The sequence below is a fragment of the Nothobranchius furzeri genome, chromosome 2 (assembly GCF_043380555.1).
Source record: "Nothobranchius furzeri strain GRZ-AD chromosome 2, NfurGRZ-RIMD1, whole genome shotgun sequence".
Classification (NCBI taxonomy): domain Eukaryota; kingdom Metazoa; phylum Chordata; class Actinopteri; order Cyprinodontiformes; family Nothobranchiidae; genus Nothobranchius; species Nothobranchius furzeri.
In genome coordinates, this window is record NC_091742.1 from 18,129,511 (window position 1) to 18,155,233 (window position 25,723).

Here is a 25,723-nt window from a genome sequence, read left to right on the forward strand (position 1 = left end):
GTCGAGCTCTCTTTTCTAAACATCCGTTCGTCGAGACGGACAAGGCAAGCTTGTGATTGGCCAGGACGCTGCTGTCGTCTACACCGCCGCCATTGCGCCCTCAAAAACATAAAGAGAGCCGAGGATAACTAGCAGCAGACACGGAGCAGTTTGAAGAATACCTCGCGAAATACTCTAAAAACATGAACGTTTAATTCCCCGTGATTGGAGGAGTGAAAAGATGCGCAGCAAGCGTTTTATTTGTGGATGGAAATGAATGAAATGTGGGTTTGGAGGTGGCGAGTGCATGAAGAGGTGGAGGAGGATGAGAGACAAATTTGCCTGTGTTAAAAAGTCTCTTATATACAAAAAACACAATATAAACACACTATCTTGAACCGGATACATGAGAGGATACCACAGAACAGCGCTACGCCCTCTGTTGTCCTGGCGGGGAATTGCTTTGCAACACTCTCCAGGAGACGGAGAAGTATGAGGGCAAAACATCTCCGTCCGTGCGTGCGTGTCTCTCTCTTTTGGAGCTGACGGAGAAGCATGAATCAGGCTTAAGACGGGATCATGGGGTTGGGAGCAGACAGTTTGCCAACCGTTTAGCGGCGGGGGGTGGGGGTGTTAATATTGAGACTTTTTGTGCTCTAGATTTTATTTATTTATTTCTACTCTGTACGAAAGAGGATTAGAGCCACTGACAAGAAGAAAAAAAAGAAATGAAAGAGAATTCTTACTTTTTTTCTCAGAATTCTGGGGGAAAAGTCAAAATTTAGTTTCATGTTTTTTTCCCCAGTGGCCCTAATCCTCTTTTTTACCTTTGACTTTACAGAGGGAAGCGACCTTTGTTTATTAAAAAAATTCTTTTCGTGATGAAACTTTAACATCCAACTCTCCTGAACTTCTTTACATTACCTACCCACCAGAGGTGGAAAGAGTACTAAAATGTTGTACTTAAGTACAAGTGTAATTACTTTCATGAAATTTTACTCAATTACAAGTAAAATTACCTGCCTCAAAATGTACTCAAGTAAAAGTAAAAAGTAGCTTATTTCAAATGTAGTCAGAGTAAAAGTTACTTAGTTACTTTTTTGACTGTGCAAGGACAGGCTCTTCTGAATAGTTAAAAAAAGACAATGGGGTATAAATGTCAAAGTGGCCGTTTTTTTTTATTAAATGAACAAATATGCATATTGAAGTACAAAGGCAGTTACACTGCAAACTAGTAACATAAATTAGGTTATAGTCACAAGCCCATGGCTTTTCCCTGAATGCTTATTTAGAGCAGCTGATTTTTAAAGTTAGCAGAGTTCATCTTTGGTAATGGGTTCACTCACTCATTTAAAGATATCGGCCAGAGGCAAAATTTGTTTGAACAGCATGTGTAAATGTGTATTAAAATCTCAGATGAAAAAGGTTTTTGGATTTTGATGGCTGGAATTGGAAGAAAATCTGATGTTTATGACTGGTGCAGGAAAAACAGAAACTAACTTCCGGTCTAAGCCCTGGGCAGCAGTTGACGTTTCACATGGAGCTCTGCTGAAACAGCTGTAGTAAACAACGCCTGATTCCACTGTTTCTTCGTTAGCGTTATAGCAGAGAACAATGTGTCATCAATCAGTTGTAGCTTCTGAAGCCTCTACTAGTCCATTAGATTTGTTTTTTCTCTGGGATACGGCGACGAGAACGGATGTTAGATTACTGGAGAAGTTCAACCGAACTCCGACCCCGCCAGCTGGATATCACTACCAGAGGTGCAGACATGTTTTAGACCGTTTGACTCAGAAGACCTGCGACCCGATTTGGACATAGAGGAGGATTGTGTTCATCTTCAGAACCAAAATCAGTACAGTTTGTTTATTTTCTTAAATGTTTCATTTGCTCCACTGGGAGCTCTAAGCTGACAAGTTTTCAGCTGGTCTTAGCTCCATCATGTGTCCCAATATAGTTCAATAACCTACAGTTTTACTGCTGTGTGTATTTATTGACATAACTCTGGAAAATAGTGAACCAACAATTTACCAGAATAAATCTTCCTGATGCTGGAGTAACTCCTTAGCTCAACTCGTTGTTTGCACTAATCCAGGATGTCATGGAGGATTTAATGTTGAAATATAGAGATCATCTTTTAGATTATGTGTGTGTGTGTGTGTGTGTGTGTGTGTGTGTGTGTGTGTGTGTGTGTGTGTGTGTGTGTGTGTGTGTGTGTGTGTGTGTGAGTGAGTGAGTGAGTGAGTGAGTGAGTGAGTGAGTGAGTGAGTGAGTGAGTGAGTGAGTGCGTGCGTGCGTGTGTCGTAGCTTTCCCAAAGGACTTGTTCTTTCCTTACCGGAGCGAACACGGTTAGTTTTGCTGCAGTCATGCTAATGGGACTCGTCTGGAGTCCAGAAGTAGCGGTGCGGTTCTAGATGGATTTATAGATGTATGTTATTATTTTAGATCAGACCTGTTATTTAAAAATGCGTGTAGGACACAGACACATGGCTCAGACCTTTTGCTGCAGCTGTAAACGCAATTTTACGTAATTATGCGGAGCATCAAAGTAAACAAATAACAGTGATTCACAATATTAGCATCAGCAGCTAGCTTGTTTTACGTGCTGGAGTGACGTATGCGAAACACAGTTCTTCACTGTCTGCAGGAGAGGATTTGGATTTTCTGTAATGCTTTATGACAAAAGTCCTTAATAAAATAAAAAACTGGACCCAGTACATGTTTATATAGATAATAAAGTGTAGTTATTTTGCATTTCTACAATTTTAATGCCGAGCCAATACCTTTAACCCTTCACCACTGAAATCAGTTTGTTCATCCCAATCCTCCTAAATAATCCTCCAATCATCCAACTGGAATCCTTAAGGGTCCGGTAACGTCCATCCTGTCAGAATAGGCCTTGGGAGCCCAGGTGTTACTAGAACTAATGGTGTCTCCTCACCAGCGTGAGCCTCCAAACTGTGAAGGTTGGTCAAATATGAACTTCAAATTCATGCATTTATCTCCTCTTGTAACACTTTAACATGTTTTGAAAGGCTTGCATCATGCTAAGTCACACCTCCCAGACCAAAGATAGGTCCAATATAAAATAAAACATTATCATAAACACTGCAGAGACATCATTGTTTATTAAATACAAGTTATTTTCCTGAGCCATTACTTCAGCCAAGATATAGGATACATGGATTTGATGAAACCATGCTGTCTTACGCAGTCCCCCCCCCCCCCCACCACCACACACACACACACACACACACACACACACACACACACACACACACACACACACACACACACACACACACACACACACACACACACACACACACACACAGCAGCAGCAGCATGTTAGAATCATTTGAATGACTACTTTAACTACACTGAACTGCTTTAGTAATAATTTAATCTCTTATTCTGGAGTAAAAAAAAAAGAAACAAGCGAAATCATCACATATCTGTGGCATCAAGAAGCAACTTCTGAGTTCAAACACAGGGATGGAGCACAATGTTTACACCTGAACAGTGTCAGGATTAACTCACAGAGGCCTGCAGGTCTTCTGTTTTATGAGCAGAGCGCTGATAATCCACTTGTTAGGAGCGCTAAACGTTATTTTTGCCGCTTCCGTGCGCGGTAAGGAAACACATTTCAAACATGGAACCGAGTCTGGTTGCCGAACCGAGCAGAATTCTGATGACGTCACACCGGTCCGCGAAGGTGCGGGTTCCAACCCACAGGAGAGGAGGGAGAGAGGAGGTAAACAGCGAGTGGATCACAGGGACTGAACTGATGTTTTTGAGCAAAACTGCGGTAAAAATGGCTGTTTGTCCTCATCATAAAGCGTGTAGCACCCCCCCCCCCCCCCCCGGTTTAGACGTGGCGCTCATGCAGGTGTCTCTTTCTGTTCCGACGCTGCTACACGTACTATTTTTTATTTATTAAGCCTACAATTTATTTTTACTCAGTAACGGATATGATTTAAAATGTAGCGAATTACAATTCTTTTTTAAAAACTTACTCAAGTAAAAGTAAAAGTACAGATTTTAAAAACGACTTAAAAAGTATAAATTTACAAAAAAGCTACTCAATTACAGTAACGTGAGTAAATGTAATTCGTTACTTTCCACCTCTGCTACCCACCCACACCTCTGTGGGACTAATAATATTTACTCTATTCTATTATATTAATTCATTTCAGCCAGTAGGAAAAAAAAAAACGTTTGGGGAAATCTGGCCTTTCCAGGCTTCCCTACCAGTAACCTGGTTATGGAGGAGGAGGTAGTCTCACAAACAGGAAATACATACGGGTGAAGCGGTGAACTAAAACATTAGGATTCCTAATGTTTTAATTCACCGCGTCACCAACTAATGTAGGAGAGGGAATATGTGAGTGAGTCACCACAGTAGAAAGCCCAGCTTGCTGTGAGTGAGAGATAGCGATCTGTGGCTGATGAGTGAAAACAAAAGAAAAACATTCGGGACTGAAGCTCCGTCAACATCGGCTGGTGATGCGGCTGCATTTCTAAATAAAGCACGTGTACGCGTGCAGCCGCAGCTCACGGTTCTGGGAGAAAGAACCGGGCATGCCCATCCCATTAACAGAAGGTGGAGCTCACCACTCCGCCCATCTCACAACCAGAGCGGATAAGACAGATGGGATTCTGTGTGTGAAATAACGCCAGTCAAATTATTACTTAAGTGCTGTTTGTGTGCATGTTGTTCAGTAGCTAATGCTATAATTAATATAATCTTTTTTTTTTCATTAGCTCTACACACTATGCGTGATGCACCTTTGGGGAGCTGCAGTGCCTACAACATTACGTAGGGATCTCAGGCGTGGCCCTGGACTGGTTTAGATCATATCAGGCCAAAAGGATGACATGTGTGAGGATCGGAGTCATTTGTTCTGCCTTTTTCTACCTTCTTTGGGGGGTTCCACAGGGCTCAATAGAGCTCCGGGAGTTGACGTCACTTCTCCCGGCATGCAACAGTTCAAATCGAAACGGCGCCATATTGGCATGCAGAAGCCGGCAGCTGGACTATTTACTATTGTCAGAAAACTCAATCAAACGGGAAATATGGTAGATTCCTGTTGTGCCCCAGGATGCAGAACAGACGCGGACGACATAAGGAATGAGACATCTACAGGATTCCCCAAGATCCGGAGCGCCGCAAACGTTGGATCATTGTAATAAAACACGCTAGTGACCGGGCGAAAATGAAACTGTGGGATCCCGAGAGTAAAGGATTTCACTTATGCAGCGACCACTTCATATCAGGTACTTAAACCAACGTTTCCTCAACTGTGTATGGTATTTATTTTAAATGCTTTTATTATGATTCTTAGTGGGCTTCCTAAACTTATTTTGGCATGGCTTTTTCTGTCTTATTACTCATAGCAGCAAGTAAACATCATGTAAAACGTTGCCTCGTGAGTTCTGCGTGCTGCCGTTTACGTGTTTTATGATGACAGCAATTAACCGGCTAAGCCGTATTTAATTTTTAAGCAATGGTTGATCAGATCACACATAAAAAGCACTTTGGATTGCTATTATCTGTGTCACCGAGACTACTTACATGTAAATCTGTTATTTGTCCGTCCATCCATCCATTTTCATCCGCGTATCCGGAGTCGGGTTGCTGGGGCAGTAGCGTGACTTCCCTCTCCCCAGCCGCCGGAGCCAGCTCCTCCGGGTAAATCCCAAGGGGTTCCCCGGTCAGGTCCGGTGCTGTGCCGGTCCGCTCCGACAGCTTCTGGCGTCGGAGCGGGCAGTAGGGTCGAGAGTCCCAGACCTTCTCCCCAGCTCCTCCGGCCGGGGGAATCCCAAGGGGTTTCCCCGGCCAGGTCCGGTGTTGTGCCGGTAAGAAGTCCGCTACGACTTCTGGCGTTTTTAAAAAGTATCCCAGGGGCACGGTAAGGGTCGGAGATGTTTAGTCTATTTAATTTCTGACTATATAAAACGATTTCTTCTGTTTTAAAGTGTGAAGTAAACTCCGACGAAGTAAAATCCAAGCGGATCCCGTTCATGTTCATGGTTACATCTGTGTTTGTTTACCTTTTTTGCATGCCAAAATGGCGTCCACTAACTGAGAGTCACGTGGGGTCCGGAGCTCTATACTGGGTCCTGTGCTTTTTTTGATTGAGATTCTCCCCCTGGGTGACATCTTGTGCAAATATGGATTTAGCTTTCACTTCTATGCTGATGACTGCCATTTATATGTTCCTCTGAGTAAGTCTGGCGGATACCCCATCACTAACCTCTTGGAGTGCTGAAGATGTGGATACAGCCAGGATGAAACTAACTTAAAATGCACCATGTAATCTCAATATTGGCTACACTGCATTGGTTGCCTGTGATTTTTAGGATTTGTTTTCAACTTCTTTTACTGGTTGGATTGGGGGGTTAAACCACCAAATGGTTCCCGAGCGCGGCTGTGTCTGCAGCTCACCGCTCCCCCAGGGGATGGGTCAAATGCGGAGAACAAATTTTGCACACACATCAGTGTGTGTGACAACTAATGGGACTTTAACTTTAAAATCCCTGAATGGACTAGTGTCGCATTACTTGACAGCCCTATTACAGCCAAATACCCCAGCTTGGGCACTTTGCTCCAAGAACCTTCTGCTGCGTTCGGTTCCTAGATCCCATCCTGAAGACAAGAGGAGATAGAGCCTTTTCAGTGGCAGGCCTGAAACTTTGGAATGAGCTTCCTCAACCCATAAGGGCATCTACTTCAGTGGTGGATTTTAAAATAAGGCTGAAGACCTACGTTCACGACCTAGCTTTTCGCAATGATTCTTAGTTTTTTACATGGTTTTTACTACTGTTTTATTCTGCCAATGTTGGTTTTATGTTTTTACTAAATGTTGCCTTTATGTGAAGCGCCTTGGTGCCATGTTTCATGTCTATAAGGCACTATACAAATAAAGTCTGAGTTGAGTTGAGCCATCACTGAACCGACTTTTTCTGCTAGGAGGCCACAATAACAGTGATTCTGCTGGACAATTAGTGCACTACAACACCTTTACATTAAGCTAGCTAATCCTGATACCTTATGTGACTGTTTACATTTGTATTATGTTAACTTTATATTTCAGTTTATAGTTTTAGACATATCTTACTACCATGTTTACATTTATACTTTTACAGTTTTTCCACCTTAAACTGGCTGTGTGTGCGAAAGATGTGTATCTGTACCTTGGTTGTAACGAGTGGTTATTTGAGTTACTGTTGTCTTTCTATCCACTAAAAAAAGTCTGGCCATTCTTTTCTGGCCTCTGGCATCAACAAGACATTTTCGCCCATAGAAAATGGATATTGATGGATGTATTACTTGTCTCGCACCATTCTCTGTAAACCCTAGAGATGGTTGGGTTTGCCAATTTATCAGAAATCCTGGGCCATTTTGAGCCCCGACAAAGTTCTGTGGGCTATACATAGGCTCAAAGTGATACTGTGCCCAAAATAGAAATTTAGTCTTTTGACATATTTCCAATAGTTTCATAAGTGGGAAAAAACACATTTTAACCACTTTAGTCATTCTCCCGACCCGGTTGTACTCATTTAGCTTTAGCTTAGCATAAAACATAGTAAGTGAATGGATCTAACTAGCATTGCGAGTCAAACAGGAGTTCGCAATTGTAAAAAAAAAAAGTTTTTCTCAAACACGTCTGTTTTCCACAGAGGGTCAAGTGTGTTTGGCTGAATCTCCCCCTCTTAATAGTAGAAATAATCAAAAAAAAAAAAAAAAAAAGCACAAAAAAATGGTAGAAATAATCATTAGAAAACTGCATTAAGTTATCTTTTTTCTATGTCCTGTCTGGCTGTCAGAAATGATGTCCGAGTGCCAAAATTAAACCTTACAGTTTTACTCTCACAGGTGGTGCATTTCTCAGGTTACCTTTGTGTTGATGGTGGTTTTATGGTCATGATCTGTAACATTAAGCTTCATCATATTCATAATGTAGCAAATCCTTTGTACCATGAATCTAACCTTTTTAAGCAAATTTTTTTATGCCGAATAAATGATTTGTGAGGTTTTTGGGGGTAGGGGGGGCATTTATCTCTGAGGAAGCAGGCATGTTTTAAAAGACAGAGTTCCTGTGCTTCTGTTGACGGTTTACAAGCTTTGTGCAATAAATTCAGCCTCAAAGTGTTTTCAGGTGTGGAAGAAACTACCCACAATCAAAAATAGTCCTCCATGTATTGGAAACAATAAAGCAGAGGTTTATTGATGTGTAATCAGTGTAATTATCCTGAAAAAGGCAAAGTTAGCTTGAATCAAAGCCAGCGCAGTATTTCCAGATCATCACCCCCACTTCCTCTCTCTTTAGAAACAGCACTGCATTGATGAGGAATGAGTAGTCTGCAAACACGGGGAGTGATATCACCTGTGTGTCAAACATATACGGCACACTTAGTGTGCATTAGCCATGCTCTTTGCTTGAAATGCCCTGATGAGAGGGATCCAGGTAAAATCCATTATCCCTCACTGATTTGCTTTATAAAACCTGTGGCAATTACAGGAGAGGAGAAAGTAATGAAGAGAAGCAGGACAAAGGATTATGAAGCTTTTAGGCAGCTGTGCAAGAATGGAGTTTGATTCAATAATACTAATATGTCCTCAGTTCCTCCTACCTTCAGCACAGGGCCTCTAAATAACTGGATGTGAGCTCAATTGAGCGTTTTACTGGAGATTTTGAGATGATGTGTGAAATAGAAGTTTTTTGCCGCTGCCATAAAAGTGGCAAAGTGAGGTGATAAGTCAAATTTATGTTGGTTTTAAAGTCAGTATTTCTATCCTGGCGTGAAATGAAGTGACTGCAGCAACACTTGGATCACAAAGGAACTTCTGAGGGAAGTAGAGCAGTTAGTGTTGCAATCAGTTCAGAAAAGTCATGCCTCATGTATTCATTGATGTTAATGATCTTAATGTGAGTAGATTTTAAAAGGGACATGTTTTACCTCTGTTTAAAGTATGCACATAAGCTGTTACTGGCCACACCCACCCATCCTCCGCTCAGGCTGCTAGGAGCTCAGATATCTGGGAGGGGCTTGTGTAAAAAGTGGTGGTTCTCAATCTTTTTTTGTCACTCCACTGGGTTTTCTTTATTTCCAACTGTATTCCTAATACATCTCATATGCTGTTTCCTCTGTCTCATCTGTGCACTGATGTGCCTAACTTTATAGAATGCTTCTTTGGCTGGATTGAGCAGGCATCCTGTTGTTTAGTCTGGGAACTGCCGCCATCTAGTGACTGGAGGCTTGCTTGGCATTCAGGCAGGAAAAATGATATCTTGATGTCTTGGTCTCGCCCCGGTTGCCTAGGAGATACAAGTCCAATGTTCATGTTTTACCGAGACGTCTGTTCTCCATTTGTTAGCCGTCTGGCTAGCTTAGCAAGGATACACTGGAGGTGCCTTGTAGCCTGGACTTGGTGAAAAATTTCCCAAAGTGAAATGTGGTATTTTCAAAAGGATGGCGGATCAGAAGCCGGCAGCATCTACTCAAATGTTCATTTTAAATATAAGTCAACTACTTGTAGCTATCAAGTTAATTTAGCTAGTTTCTTATCCAAAGTATTTTGAGTTTGTTAGTTTAGTATTTACAGCTTTGGTGGCTAAAAGGTAGTAACTCGTTTACACATTTGATTAAACCAATTTATGCACAATTAAAAAGTAAAAGACTCGATATACATCTATATTGAAGCTCAAAAGTAAAAAAATATGACTTTGTTTACATTTCACTGGGACAAGTGTGCAGACAGAGGGATTTGTTCGCCTCCGTCGCCAATACAAAGACAGCTTCACCTGGGGCAAGGACACGGCGGTGCAGGGACATAAGTAATAGCCTATTGTTTAAGTTTGATATTTGCTCTGCTTTGCCTTTATTGTCTAAGCAAATCTTAAATAATCACACACAGATTCATTATTGACTAAATGGGGCTGCAGACTTCTGTGACCCCAGCCCAGACCAGGATAAAATGGGACAAATTGAAGAGTAAATACAAGGTAAGTATAGCAAACCTACATCAAATAGAGGATTTCAAGTTAATGCAACAATTCAAGTCTGTATTGTTTGATTACATAAGAAACACACATTACCCATAATCAAGACATAATTATTTTTACTTATGTTTATCAATTTGATCTTCTTGTAACTGCTATTATGTTTAGCTATGATTTTATTTACTGTTCAGCACTTTGGGCCTTTGTTAAGGTGGTATAAGATGCTACAGAAATTAATGTGATTTCAAATGTCTGATTGGTTTTTACACTAGGATTTCAAGTTACAGGACAGGCGACAGAGAGTGGAGGGCCAACAGCAGTGCCTTGGCCCCTCTTTTCCCTCATGGATGAGGCTGTAGGGCAGTCGGTGGCAGTTTTGGCCCTCTGTCTTATCGCCTCGATCCAAGGGGGTGAAGCTGGTCCAAGTGCTGCTGTTGGGGAGGTGAGGCACAGATGTGAAGAGGTGGAGGACACAGAGGAAATAATTGAGGAAGCAGAAGTAGAGACAGGACAGTGTAAGAAAGAAAATGTTTTCCAATGTAAATCAAAGTGTTGACATTCAGTTCACAATATTTCTCCGTTTTACTGTTAAATTCCTTCTTCCCTTGGGTTAATGAAGTTTCATAAAAAATACTACTGTAATAGTACTGTGGGGTTTAACCCACTGTAATGTTTTTTGATCTGTTAAAACCATAAAACAAAGGACACAGATTAAATGCGTTATTTGAGCAAGACAAATTATTATATAGTGTATTTGCATATAAATATATGGCTTGGTAATAAAAATGTGCTTTATCATATATGACTGCTTGGTTTTTATAGCTTTTCCTATGTATGTTTAGGTAAACTTGTGTAATATGCACATCCAAGCAATGTAGCTGTCTGGTGTACAGGCCAAGGGGTTTGGAATAATTATACTAACTTGCTAAAGCTGTGCTGTCTTCAAACAGTAGACATTCCAAAATGTAAAACAGGGCACGTGAAACCTACAATAAGACCCGGAGATCCTACGATATTACTCCTAACTTTATAGAAAGCTGTATTTAGAATAAAGGTTAGGAAGTGATGGGAGGATGCCACTGGCAATGCCTTGCTCATTATACCAACTGTACAACTTCGTTTTAATCAGTTTTAACTTACCTATTGTCGGCGGCGCCATGCCACCGAACACGGGTGGTGCACCCCCCCCCCCCCCTTTGAAACTCCACAAAAATGTGGAAAAAAAGCAGTAAGATATAAAGTTCCATGGCTGCAGGAATGCTACTACTGTACACTGCTATGCTATGATGAGTGGGATGTAAACAGAGCACGTAAGCAAAGGGCGGGCTCTGGACAGCTGCTGTCATGTGAGGTTAGTCTGTTCCTTTTAACTGTTTTCTTTGACCAAGGAAGGACAGTGTCCTCATAAGCAAGGCGCCTGGACTCACAGGACATCGCCTTGCGAGGCCAGGCGCCTTGACATTAAGAACCGCCCAATCAGTCTTCCTGCCGTTATAATACAATGACATTTTCAAACAGCTGAAGACTGATTCCTAAAACTAAAACTGGACAACAAACAGGGATGATATTTATTTGCATTTGGAGTGTTTACAGAGGCAGTAGAGATCCACATGGCAACACAAAAAGACGCAAAATGTAACATTTGCATAATACGTCCCCCCCTCATGTGACAATTTCAGATGCTTTTAATGATTATGCACTCAACTACAGCAAATGTCGGTATAATCAGGTCTCAGTTGAGCTCATTCCTAGTTTTAGTTGGACTCAGCCAGGACTGCCTATCAGCTTCCTATTTGTTCTTTTTATGTTGGACCATCAAAGTGTAGTCATAGAGAGGAGGAGACCAGGCTTGGGAACCTCAGTGACTGATCTCTGCTTTGATCTCTGTTAAAGAAATTATGATAGGTAAACCAACAGGACTCCAGAAAGAAATAGCTAAGCCATACCACACCGTGTGGTAGTCTGGCTCAGCTTTGGTGAAAAGGTGAGGAGCTCAGTCATCCAGGAGCAGCTAGAAGAAGTAGAGCTTAGGGGGGTTGGACATGTGATAAGAATGCCCCCTGATCTGACCTGGAAATTCTTTGGGGTCCCCCCAAAAACACTGAAGTTGTTTTTGAGAGTTATAATAATAATAATAATAATAATAATAATAATAATAATAATAATGGATTTGATTCATAAAGAACTTTTCTAGGCACTCAATGTGCTGTCCATTATTTATACTGTCTCATTCACACACTGCTGGTGATGGTAAGCTATGTAGCCACAGCGCCCTGGGGTGGTCTGACTGAGGCAAGGCCGCCACTGTGCGCCATCGGCCCCTTTGACCACCACCAACACAGGCAAGTCGGGTTAAATGTCTCACCCAAGGACACAACAGCAGTGTACGCCTGGCGGGAGCTGGGATCCTCTGATCATGAGGCAACTAGCTCAACCTCCTGAGTGACTGCTGCCCTATATGTTATCTGTTATCTCTTATTACCTGGCCTTGTCTACATTATATTGTCTCTCTTGTCTATTGTCTACATTCGAAAAAATGGGATCTTCATTCAAAATGCTCCACCAGCATTAGGCAGACTGAAAATAAAACCTCCAGCCCCAGTATTAAACCCGCTCCACTGTTCCCCAGCACTTTCTGTTGTGTAGTTTTACTGTTTGTATGCTTTGGGTCAAAGGTTGATTGGCAGGGTGATACAACAACCGTGGAAAAAAAGATAATATCTGACTGTACCTTGCATTTGGTGCTTCACTTACAAGATTTTTACCAGGGGACCCAGCAAACACTCCAAGACCAGGTCAGTGTATAAACAAGGTACAACAATCTCTCCTGGGGTCTGTGCAAGGAGCAAAGGATGCAGGGAAGTGTTGGTTTTCCTATCGATCCCATACATAGTGCATGCCTTATCTAAGCACCTCGGCTCAAAGTTTCTCTCTATTTTTCAGACAGTTTGGACAGAGACAGAGATGGATTATTGAAATGAAATAGTTTAAAGCGACAATATTAGAGGCTCTGAGAGTGTTCAGCAGTGAAGGCAGAATGTTTTTCATCTTAGATAATAAAGTGTGACATTAGCTCAGATCAGTCAAGCAAAGGCCAGGGATCAGCTTGCTTTAGGAAGGAGAAGAAAAGAGTGGAAAGCAACATGCGTATGTATCTCTCCACAGAGGCTTGATTCTCTCCAATAAACACCTCTAAACCCTGGCTATTGCTGAGCTCTCTGAGAAAATTAAAAAACTAAATTGCCTTCATAAATATTAATCTTTGCAAGGCAGAGGTTGTGCCCTTCACGATGATTCAGGTGCTCAGGAGCACATTTGTCAAGAGTAAACAGTATCCTCCTGTTTACCTAATGCTGAACATTTGCTAGGTGAGTGGGTATAATTGATGCCCTCATATTCCATTCTTCAGGATGTAATTAAACACAGTCTGCCATAGCACACATTCATCTTACCTCTCCCCTACACACTTATATAAGCAGACTGAAGTGCAGAGCACACTGCTGCACCGCTGCACCCTCATCCATTTCTTAAACAGCGGGACCCGATTTTCACTTGGAATTAAAGGTGGAGAGCAAGTTAATTTCACAGCTTTTTGGCATGTTATCAACAATCTTGCACTTGTGAGTGTGCTGGAGTTGGCCTCTGCCTTAGTGACTTTGTTTTAAGGGGTAACCTATTATTAGCTGCTTGCTTAAGTGTGACGGAATCATTAGCAAGCAGAAATTAATCCAATATCACTTTTCTTTATGCCTCTATGCCTTTTATTGCCCACGGGATCATTCATGAAGTAGAGATTATAATTGTCTAGCCAACCTATTTTCTTTTCATACTCACGGCACAAGGGTAGGGCAGTGCAATTCTTTCTGGCTATTTTATTTTAAGAAAAGAGGTCTCTGATTTCAGAAACCAATGAGCTAAAAGTATTTTTAAATATATTTTGTTATCAGCCTTCTTCACTTGAGAATACATATACCACCATGACATTTTAAAATTTAAACTGTGTTATTGGTTAGACAACAGTTAGATGCAGATTATTACTATTGTTGGCTGTATCTTTGTTTTATATAGACCTCTGAAATAAGTAAACCTTTCAGCATAAACCTCTTTAACCATACCACATTGACTGGTCTGACGTGTCTGCTACAATTGGAGAATTCTTGTTTAGTGATGAGGTCTAGATGAGATGCCCATCCGGTTTCGTCCTCTTATCCCATACGAAAAACTTTAGGTAGTTTTCCAGGATGATTCAGACTTTTGCAGGCTGGAACCTCTCTACCTTACACACCATGCTCAGCATCTCATACTCCAGGGTTACTTGTGAAGCGTAGGCGTTATTTTAACCGGGGACGCCGGGGACATGTCCCCGGCAAAATTTGTGATTGGCAGCTGTTCCCCCCCCCCCACCACTTTAAAACATGCCTGCTGATGAGGTGATGAGGATTTTTGTTTTACCAGCTCAGATCTTATACGAGGGGTCGGCAACCTGTTCCCATCAAAGAGCCATTATTACCCGTTTCCCACAGTAATTTTGGACGGACCTTAATAAGCAGTGACTTAGTGAAGCAGGCAGGTCGCGCTAGAAAATTTCGTTTAAAAAGACGTCATACATGTTTTCCCCCGTCATTTTTATTTCTAAAATATGAAGTAAAAACTCACAATTTAATTTTCATTCATTTGTCATTAATATTTAGTCTACACCCGTGCGTTAAGTGGACCATCTTCCAGTAAAAGCAAAGCAGTCCACCTCTCCAAATGCGTAAATTGTGCATCAGCCGCTAGTTAGGCGCGCCGCGTGCACCATCAGCTGATCAGCCCAGACAAGAGCAGCACCATCAGCTGATCAGCCCAGACAAGAGCAGAGCAAATAGGATAATTGTGTCTGGATGTGGATGGAGATTACATTTTACAGCAGCCTGATCATCATTTAAATACGTAAACTATCACCTGGCTTCTAGTCCACGCTATCAGCATTATTTTAATTGGTGTGTGTGTGTGTGTGTGTGTGTGTGTGTGTCCACTTCAAACACTGGTCTAACCAACCAGACCAGCGTGTCCAGTAACATATTAATGTTACGATTAAACAGTTTCCCTTCATGTAGCCTAGGAACGTTTCACCTGCCGTGGCCCGACCGCTTCTGCTCCACATAAACTTTGTGCGTGATCAAATGCCTCTACGCGTCATGCGTCTCCATATTAGAGACGGGAACAAGCGCTGTTCAGCCAAAGTTTCATAATTTCATAAAAAGAACATTTTTCCAAGTGACACATCCCTCAGAGAGACCGGGTTTCCAGACTGTTTCAGTGGGAGGAAATCTTATCGCATGCACCGTGGTTCTGCACTGCGCTGCGAACCCCAGATCTTCAGCTCACTGTCCACCGTGGGCGCTCCGAGCCACGCTGAACACAGTGTCCAGTATAAAGCTCTGATGTTCTGATGGGAATATTTTACCTCCGCGATGTGCGTTAACGATTAAAATGTCAGCTCATCCATGCGCATCAGTGTGCGTCGGGGTAATTCTTTCAAACCAAGCAACATCCTTGAGTTCATCTGTCAAAATAAACAGTCAAATGGAAATATATGTAACCTGCCGTTTAACTGTTTTGCCTTCCTGTGAAGATTGTTGCAAAGAGAAACAATTAAACTTGATTAACCCCAGAGCCACCCAGAGCGCATGCGGGAAGCTTCCTCCCACTGAAGCGAGTGTTTTCCAAACCCTGTCTCTCAGAGAGACTTGTCACTTAGAAAATGTTCCCTGATTATGAAACTTTGGCTGAATAGCGCTTGTTCCTGTCTCCAATGTGGCGACACATCCATGAGCCGTCTGAGGAGAAGCCCAGAATCTCACATTGTCTTCAGCTCATAAAGTGCCTATATGATTACGCACAATCGTGACGCGTCAACCCGGTCTCACAGTAAGACCGGGTTGGACCTGTTCAGGTTTACGCAGACAATCTTTACATTTAGAATTGGCATACAGATGTAAAATTAATGCAGTAAAATATAAAGCATTTTATTTAAATATCCATTCATTATTTTACAAGCACAGAGAGCCGCATCAGATGGATGGAAGAGCCGCATGCAGCTCCAGAGCCGCGGATTGCCGACCCCTGTGCTAGCCTACTTTATTGTCCCCAGCAATTTTTAAACCCCACTCAAGTGTATGGTTATTGTCCCCAGCAATTCTGAAAACAAACTGACGCCCTTGTTGTGAAGTACAACAGGGTTTAGTGCTTGGACCAATTCTTTTTACTATATATATGCTCCCAATTGGTAAAATAATTTGACAGCATGGGATAAACTTCCACTGTTATGCTGACGATACTCAGTTATATCTATCCATTAACCCTGATAAACCTAATCGGTTAGTTAGATTACAGTCTTGTCTTGAAGACATAAAAAATTGGATTACTCAAACAACTTTTTGTTTTTACATCAAGACAAGACTGAAATTCTCATTTGTGGACCTGAAATTCAGAAAAGGAAATTGCTTAATCAATCACCTGACCTGAATGGCATTAAATTACTCTCCGAGAACAAAGTAAGGAAGCTTGGTGTTATCTTCGACCAGGACATGTCATTCAAATCCCACGTTAAACGGGTTTGTAGGATTTCCTTTTTCCACTTTCGGAATATTGCTAAGATTAGAAGCATCCTTTCCAGGAAAGATGCTGAAAAACTAGTTCATACATTTATTACATCAAGACTGGATTACTGTAATTCATTACTCTCAGGGAGTCCACAGAATGTAGTTAAAAGTCTTCAGCTTGTCTAAAATGCTGCAGCTAGAGTTCTGATGATAATTAAAAAGAGAGGTTATATCTCTCCTGTCTTAACTTCCCTAAACTGGCTGCCTGTTAAATTCAGAATAGATTTTGAGATCCTCCTTCTCACAAATAAATAACTTAATAATCAAGCTCCATCATACATCAGTGACCTGATTGTTCCATATGTTCCTAACCGAGCACTTTGCTCTCAGACTGCAGGTCTACTGGTGGTTCCTAGAATATCTAAAAATAGGATGGGAGGCAGATCTTTTAGTTATCAGGCTCCTTTCTTGTGGTACCAACTCCCAGCTTTAGTCCGTGAGGCAGACACCTTGTCTACTTTTAAGACTAGGCTTAAAACATTTTTATTTGATAGCGCCCATGGTTAAAATCTGATGTTAGCCCAGATCTGGACAAGTGGGGAAGTAGAGGGAGGTGGAGTGTACAGTCGTTAGAGACAGCTCTTACTTGCCCTGCCTCCAACATGCCTTCATCTAAAAGGCTAGGTTATCCAGAGTTATCTCTGTAGTTATGCTGCTATGGGCTTAGACTGCTGGAGGACATAGTGATCACTTTCCACACCCGACTACTTTCTTCTACAATTTGCTCTTTAACTGTATTATTTCCTGCTAATTCAGCGGTTAACTTTATTTTTCCTCTAAGTGTTTTTCTCCCCAGAAGAAGCTACAATGATGTTCTGCTGAACTGTGGTGGCCTCATGGAGGGGGCCATCGTCCTGAAAACTGTTGCTAACCATCTAAACATTCTTCCTCTCCTGATAATAACATTTTACTTTCTTTGACATTGAATGTGCTGCTACTAGTTTACCCGTTTAAGGATAAATACAATAAAGTTTATCTGTCAACAAATAGAATATTTACTAAGAAATCACATGTAACCATAGAAACATTACTTGGTATATATGGTGTGTGCGTGGATGTGTGTTTGTGTGTGGGTGGGTTGGTGCTGGTGTTTGCGTGTGTCTGCTCTGTATTCTCCATCCCCAGTGAGCGTCATGATCCACCCCGGCCTCCCTGACCGTGTCTCTCCTGCCTTGATTAACCTTATTACTCTGCTCATGTGTTACTGATTTCCCTGTGTATTTATACCTCCCTCCTTGTTGCTGTCTTCATTGGATCATTGTTGTTTGTTCATGCATGTTTTTTCCTGTCTCTCCCGTTCCACCATTAAACCATTTTTATTTTTTCATCCTTGCCTGCTTTCCTGCCTCCTGAACCCTCCACCACACTTGGTCCGCCATCTCCACCCTCACATCATGACAGTGAGTTGTGGTGGATGGCTGCTCATACTGAGCCAGGATCCTCTAGACATCTTTGGTGTGTTCTTACTGTGCCTAGTTTCTAATTCCATTATTGGGTTGTTTTAAAACACAGGAAAGGTTTCTCTTTACCTTGCTAACGTTTCGTTTGCAAAACATCCTCAGAGCTGACGCTGATGGTGGCGTCACTTACTACTCTGTTTATCCGCGGGCAGCAGAGGATGTTGTCGCCCTCTGCTGCCCGCTCTCCCCTCTTCGATGATGCAGTCCCATGCGCGATCCAATGAGTAAACTCCATCGTCTCTGTTCATGGTCCCGCATCCACGTCTCCTTATCTCTATAGCTTCTTTTATCCATCTTTTGTATTTCTGTTGTTTGGTGTTCATGATCTTTGTATTTCTGTTGTTTGGTGTTTATGATCTTTGTGTTGTCCCAATCCATTATATGGTTTTCCCTTGTGCAGTGATCTGTTATGGCTGACAAAATTAACAGATAATTATTCTACCAGCAGACAAAGGAAGAACCACAGTAGTAATGGACAAAGAAAAATATAAACAACAGATGAAGCAAATGTTAGAGAACAAAAATACATACAAAATACTTAAAAAAAGACCCAACATAAAGCATTAAGAAAATCATGAAAAAATTACTGAAGCCACTAAAAGAAAAAGGCTAAATAACAGAAAGAAATGTACAAACACTGGATTCCTACAGCAAACAAAATACCAAGAATCTATGGAACTCCAAAAATACACAAACAAAACACCCCACTTAGACCAATAGTAGACAGCATAGGTACACCAACATAAAACATGGCAAAATAAATCAGCAAAATCATCAGCCTGTTATTAGGTAACACAGATCAACACAGCAAAAATAGTATAGAACTGGCAAAAGAACTAAAAAAGATTACAATAGAAGATAACGACATACTCATCTCACATGATGTCACATCCCTGTTCACAAAAACACCAACCCAAAAAACCGTAGACATAGTAGTTAACAGAATCAGACAGGACAAAACTTTACACAAAAGAACAATCCTCACAGCAGATGAAATAGCACAACTGATATGACTGGTAGCTAACCACTTACTTCACATATGATAACACTATATACAAACAACTGGAAGGCTTCGCCATGGGTAACCCGTTATCAGCCACCCTGTGCGAGTTTTTCATGGAAGACCTAGAGCAAAAAGCCGTAGCGACTGCCTCCCCCAAACTGCAAAATAAAACTATGGAAACGCTACGTAGACGACATACTGGAAATCATACCAAAAGGACAAACAGAAACACTAACACAACACTTGAATAACAATGACGACACAGGCAACATAAAGTTCACATATGAGACAGAATCAGACAGCAGTATAGTATTTATGGACATGAAAATAACCAGGCAGACCGACGGGACCCCTAACATAAACACATATAGGAAACCAACACACACCGACCAATATCTATTACGGACATCAGAACACCCTACCATACACAAAATGTCAGTAATCAGAACATTATATCACCAAGCAAACATGGTAACAGAAGAAAGAGACCGTAAACAAGAGGACAAACACATACAACACGCTTTAGTGACCTGTGGATACTTTTTGTGGTCAAGTAAGACCTTACAAACGGATGACCATTAGGGTTAAAAGTCTCTGGGAGCACAACTTCCAGCAAACTAACAAGCACATCAGACTCCCTTTCATCACTGGCAATGAGCAAAGATGTAAATGTGTAAAACAACAATGCTTATGAATGGTGAAAAATTAGTAACTGTTTGATACAAATCATTTAATGCCTTTGTGTATTTTAGACCCAATTTTTGTGGTTATGTGTTAAGAAGCCGCCAACATTTTTCAACATCTGGGCATCATTTAACAACTTAAAGCCTGAATTTATTTAGAATTATAAATTATATTTTTTCACTTGTGGATTTTCTTCCAGGTACATGCAGTATTTTGGGTGCATTTGGACAGGGAAGGGGTTAATTAATTTTCAAGAACACTGAAGGAGCCATTTCTTTCTTTCTTTCTTTCTTTCTTTCTTTCTTTCTTTCTTTCTTTCTTTCTTTCTTTCTTTCTTTCTTTATTTCTTTCTTTCTTTCATCTGTGGTGATGGTGGCAGTACCTGTTAGTTATATGGGTGTGACCACAAATGACACAAACGATAAAGGTGTATTGACAGGTGCTTTCGGGAGATAATTAAACATGGGTGGCAGGGTGAGCGGACAGTTTTTTACCGCTCGCCACACCATGATGCAAAGTTTTTATTCTTTATAATTCTGTTTGTACTTCTAAAGCAACAGCACAATAATATAAAGGCAGCACACGTTAAATAAATAAGATCATCAAAGCAAGATAACGTTTGGAAATGTTATGGAAGCATGTCAAAAAACACCTCTCCGCCTGCACCCAGCTGAGTGACCTACAAGTAAGTCACTACAAACATTTTGATGGCAAAAATTACACATTGTTTCTTTAAAAACCTATGCCTATGCCACATTACCGCTTTTATTCTGGGTGGGTTGTTACCCCTTGCATGGAAATGCAAAATTAAAAGATAAAATTTTAATATACAAGGGAACCCTTAACTTATAGCATCACACATGACTATAGTTTAGATGGGAAAAAAATTAGGCTTGTAGGAAAAAAAATTGATACAATGAAATATTACTGAAAAAATATTTTAAAGGCGTTAATTGATTTTTTTTAAATGAGAATTTACATGGAAACATTTAGTCTTTATCTTGTGTGGTGCAATTCTATCTCCAACTGCTAGGTGGCAGTATTTTACCGCCTTGATTGTGATGGATCAACAAGATCTTGTGATAGCACTGAATCTGTCTTTAAAGTGTCCGTCCAGAGTTTTCCATTTAATTTCAGTCCTAAAAATTGCAAATTTTGGCTGACATTTAGTGTGGCATTATATCATAATGCCTCCCCTGAATTGTGATAAATATTGTATTGCCAAATTATTTCCGATACATACCCTTAGTAAAAGTTGCCTGATTTGTTTAGCAATGGACGAACATTAGCCACACTTGTGTTACTTAAATGTTTATAGTACTGTGATAGTCAAACATGTCTGAGCAAGCTTTTTTTTCCGTTGTAAGGATATCTGGGTGTGTCAGTTAACTCTACATGCTTTTGACAGAGGAAATCACTCAGCTGTCTAATAACCACTTCTCTGACTAATGCATTAATATCTTAAAGTTGGTGGTGCACACATTTGTGTGAATGAGTTGCTTTACCACATTTCTCTTGCCTAAAGCTCCTGAAAAATCTCTGTTAGCTTGAGTTAGCATGTAGCTAATCTCTCGCTGATCTCCGACTGCGGCGGAGCATGACCTCAGCCTCATACGGAAGCCAAGCAGCCGCGCGTCAGCTACCCCGGAGACTCTTCTTAGCTTCTTGGGTTAATGAAGTTAGCTAGTAGCTATATTAGTTCATTTGTTGAACACTGTTCCAACTGTAACAGTGACACCCTCAGCTCCACTCTCAGCTCCACTTCTTTAGATTGTCTGGGTGTGACAAGACATGTGACACTGCCAAAATGGCGGTCGTGGAAACCTCCCATTTGTCATCAAATCCATATGACTCGAGGACATTTGATGGACATTATTTGTCCAATATACATGTTGATGGTTTTAATGGCTTTTGCTAAGAAGATAGCCATTTTTATCTTGCTAAAGAGTCTCAGTTATTCCCAAAAATGTTGTATGTGCATTTTGATGTAATACATAGTAAATAAACCAGAGGATCAAATTTTTATATAGTTGGCAGGCCTATATATCATAACGGGCGATCATGTTCTGTTTAAACTTATTCAGCAGTTATTTCTGAAGGAACTTATTTGAGCAGTAAAGACATCCTTGCAGCTTTGAGTACTTTGTATTTACTGCCAAATTGCTGATACATTGCATTGAGCACACATTTTGTAAGCCTCAGCATATCATAAGAATTAAGACCTAGAAACTTAATGGGTAATGTGTCTTTGTAAGATTTCAGTACATTTCTTTATTAATTTGTCTGTGTATTTGCTCATCTGTTGGTGTCAAACCAACACAAACACCCCTCCTATTTTTGTGTTTAGGTTGGGTAGACACTGGGGAGCTGTCTTATACCCACAGATATCCCCATCAGATCTTATCCTCTGTGCAGGAAAACAATCATACATTCAGAGGTAGGACAGGCTCCGTCTGTGGAATACCAATGCAGGAATAGGGCATCTGCAAGACAAGCTCGGAAAGGCTCAAGGAAAAGGGCCTGGGGGTGAATAGAAAAAATACAATTAGTAAGACTTGGAGGAATTGTCTCAGAGGAATGAGAGGAGCTAGATGTCTTTGGGATGAATTGTGAGAGGCTGCACAAGAAGAGGTTAAAGAAAATGTTCCAGGAAAAACAGTTTAGCCCACAAACCGGGTAAAAAGTGACTGTGGTAACTCAGTGAGAAGTAGATTAATTGTACTAATATCTTCAAGTACACATTATTAAGAATGTTACACTGCTCTCTTGAGTTCCCTTGAAAATGACACAATTCACACAGCTGGTGTCCACATTAGCATAGTCTCAGCCCAGTTGTATGAGGTAATCCCTGCTGAAAAACTAGCATAGACCAGCATAGCTGGATACCAGCATAGTTGTGTTTTGCTGGTAACCAGCTATGCTGTCATGTTTTAGTGGTCAAAGATTATTGACAATACCTTTAAATTGCTTTACAGTTTTTGTCTGATGTACCCATTAGCCTAGAAATCTAGACAGACATGAGCCACAGCAAAATTATTTTATTCTGCATGTTGGGCTTGCCACGCTTCATAGGAGCCTCAGCAGGCCAGACCAGTCTTGTGGCTTGTCAATCACAGTGCTTTATTAAAATCATTTGCTGGTTGCCTGTGGGTCCCGGGTCACTGGGTTCTGGGCTCGGCCGGCTTGGGTGCGGGAGACTGCGGGTGGGCCTGTGGGCTTGCCGCTGATATCTCCTCGGACTGTTGCCGGCTACTGGTTGTGACCCCCCGGGGCAATCGTCTGTGCCTCTCGAGAGGGGGCTAGGGCTTTTCTGCTTACAGTCTCCCTGGGGTCCTGCGCTCTGGGGCAGCCCCTGGATCTCTGGGACTTGGAGCTCCCTCCATCTCCTACACATCTTTGGGGGCAGATCTGTGGCCCCTCACACTCTCTATTAGACACTTCTATAGAGAAACCTTACATATACAAGCGTGTGAACGCACACAGGTGCTCACATGGTGCTCTCAAAAGTATGGGCTTGGGCACGTTCAACACGTCTTAAGGCTGTCGTTGCCACTAAATGCTCACTCCTCACCCCTGCCACATGGACCCAAAGAATAAACCATCAAACCTGCTCAATGGTCAACTTTTCTCGCGGGGTCACACTCTTTGGGACAGTGGGAGGTTTATAAACTGGTCTGATGAGTCCAGATGGACTCTGTTCAGAATCAGAATCAGAAAAAGCTTTATTGCCAGCACTCCAGCGACCCAGAGCATAGGAACTTGACTCCGCAGCACAGCCTGACCAAGGTTACACACACATGTAGACAAAACTGATACAGACAGACCACGAGAGCAGCCATAAGGGCACTTATTCCGGAGTGATGGTGCATCAGGGTAAGAAAAGAGGCAGATGAAGTGATGCACCCATCATGCCGAGTACCTACTGTACAAGCCTGTGGGGGCAGTGCTATGATCTGGGGTTACCATCATCAATGTAATATCTTGGTGAAAAATTAATGCAACACTGGATAGGAATAAAGCTTGTGTCATTGCAGAAGCTTATTGAAACAACGCCACAGCGAATGTGTGCCGTAATCAAAACTAAAGGTGGTCCAATAAAATAGTAGAAAAATATGATGCTCCTGCTTGAGACCAGGAAACCTGGTGGCTCTACCCAGTAGGTTTCTTTGTGAGCCAGAGTTCTTAGTAAATCCACACTGCAAATGATTTTTTGGATAATTTATGTCAACGTGACTGTGAGATCATTTCATGTTGAAGAAACGATGCAACTTAAACTATTTAGAGAAATCTGAAAATAACTTTTGTGTTTGATCCCTTGTTTGTACTCATGTTGTTGTGACAACGGCTCAGCTACTTTGACACCTGATTCTAGCTGGTGTCTATACACCTGATCAACTTATAGCCAATGCAATTTTCATACATTGCAGATTTATACATTCACTCTTTACGCTCTGGTTGAGATTTGAGGGGAAGACGTGGTTAGAGGAACCCTTTCAGGCATCTGGTAAGCCCTAAATGTGAAGCCTTGTCTGTTCATCCACAGCTGGCATCAATAAGGCTGGTTCGGTCCTCAAGAGCTCCTCAGCAGCCAAAACCAGAAGCCTATGTGTACAGAGCAGTCTGGAATAGCTGAAAAAGTCTGAACGTGAGAGTGGGAATCAAATAACATCTGGAAAAAGGTAAATCATGCTGGAAACCTTTGCCTGTGTACGTAAACTCTGCTCATTTTAGCCATCAGGGTCTGTTTGTGTCTCCTGTTTCAGGCGATTGGAGAACCTCAGGTCAGCCAAAACACTGCAAGCCTTTTAAGGTAATTTACAGTATTATGCTCATCTAATAGCCAGCTTAAACCCTAATCGTGTATTCTAATTCCTGGCTTAGGGTGCCTTTGGATTAGAAGACCATGTAATGTAAAGTTAATCCCATATACACTGCACTGAAAATCCGCGAACAAGCGTTTCTCATCATCAGAAAATTTGCCTCTAATTATGTCTCTGGAGAGGAGCTCCATTCACTCTCAAAGCGAGTTGGTCCATTCAGGAATGCCGGGGCCACATGCACGTGGAATACAGAGTACATGGACTACTGCTTTCACATCCATATTCATAAGTTCTAGCTCATTGATGCCCTCTTACATGTTCTTACGTGTTTTTTTTTATGCTGGCAACATAATTAAACCCTAATATACCTTTTTATACCCAGCACATCTTCCTGAACCAGTGTGAATTAGTCCACCTTAAGAGCATTGTGTGTCAAAAAATCTCACAAATGCTAGTTAAAATCCAAACAGATGGGATTTTTATATTCATCATAAATGTGTTTTTCTATGTTTACTAAAATATTAATAACTGATTAATTATAAGAAAAAGGGAAAGCAGCAAGCCAAAGACAGAGAAGGATCGAGGCCACACAGATCAGACGGAATGCAAAGAGGCATAAAAATAAGGCAGGACTTGGCTTCGTCTACTCTCCGAGCCTGCAGATTCTCCTCCGAGATCGATGATTGCTCTGCCCTTTTCAAAGCTTCTGCCCGTTGTCTCATTTCTCACTGCCTTTCTTTGGTCAAATCTAGAAATAAGCTTTCGATTTCACCACCTCTCTTTTCAGATTCATGATGTTCTCGTGTCACTTTATGGAGCTTTTTAAGAAACCATTCCATTTGTGATCTGATCCTTTCATCTGTAAGCATTACATCAACTTTTAGACAATTGCATGGTAATCATAAATCAGCCTAATGGGGCAGGCGTGTGAGAGCTAAAGCACCTTTTAATCCAGATCTCTAATGACAGAATCTCCTGCTGCCAAGCCAACAGTGTGCAGGTGCCCAGCACGTCTCCTTCTCCTTGCACACTGTGCACTTCTGGTTACCGCGCTCTTCTAGCAAGTCCTTAAAGTATTTTTCTTACTTGGGGTAAATAAATCTTCTCCTTCAGGTGCAGTTT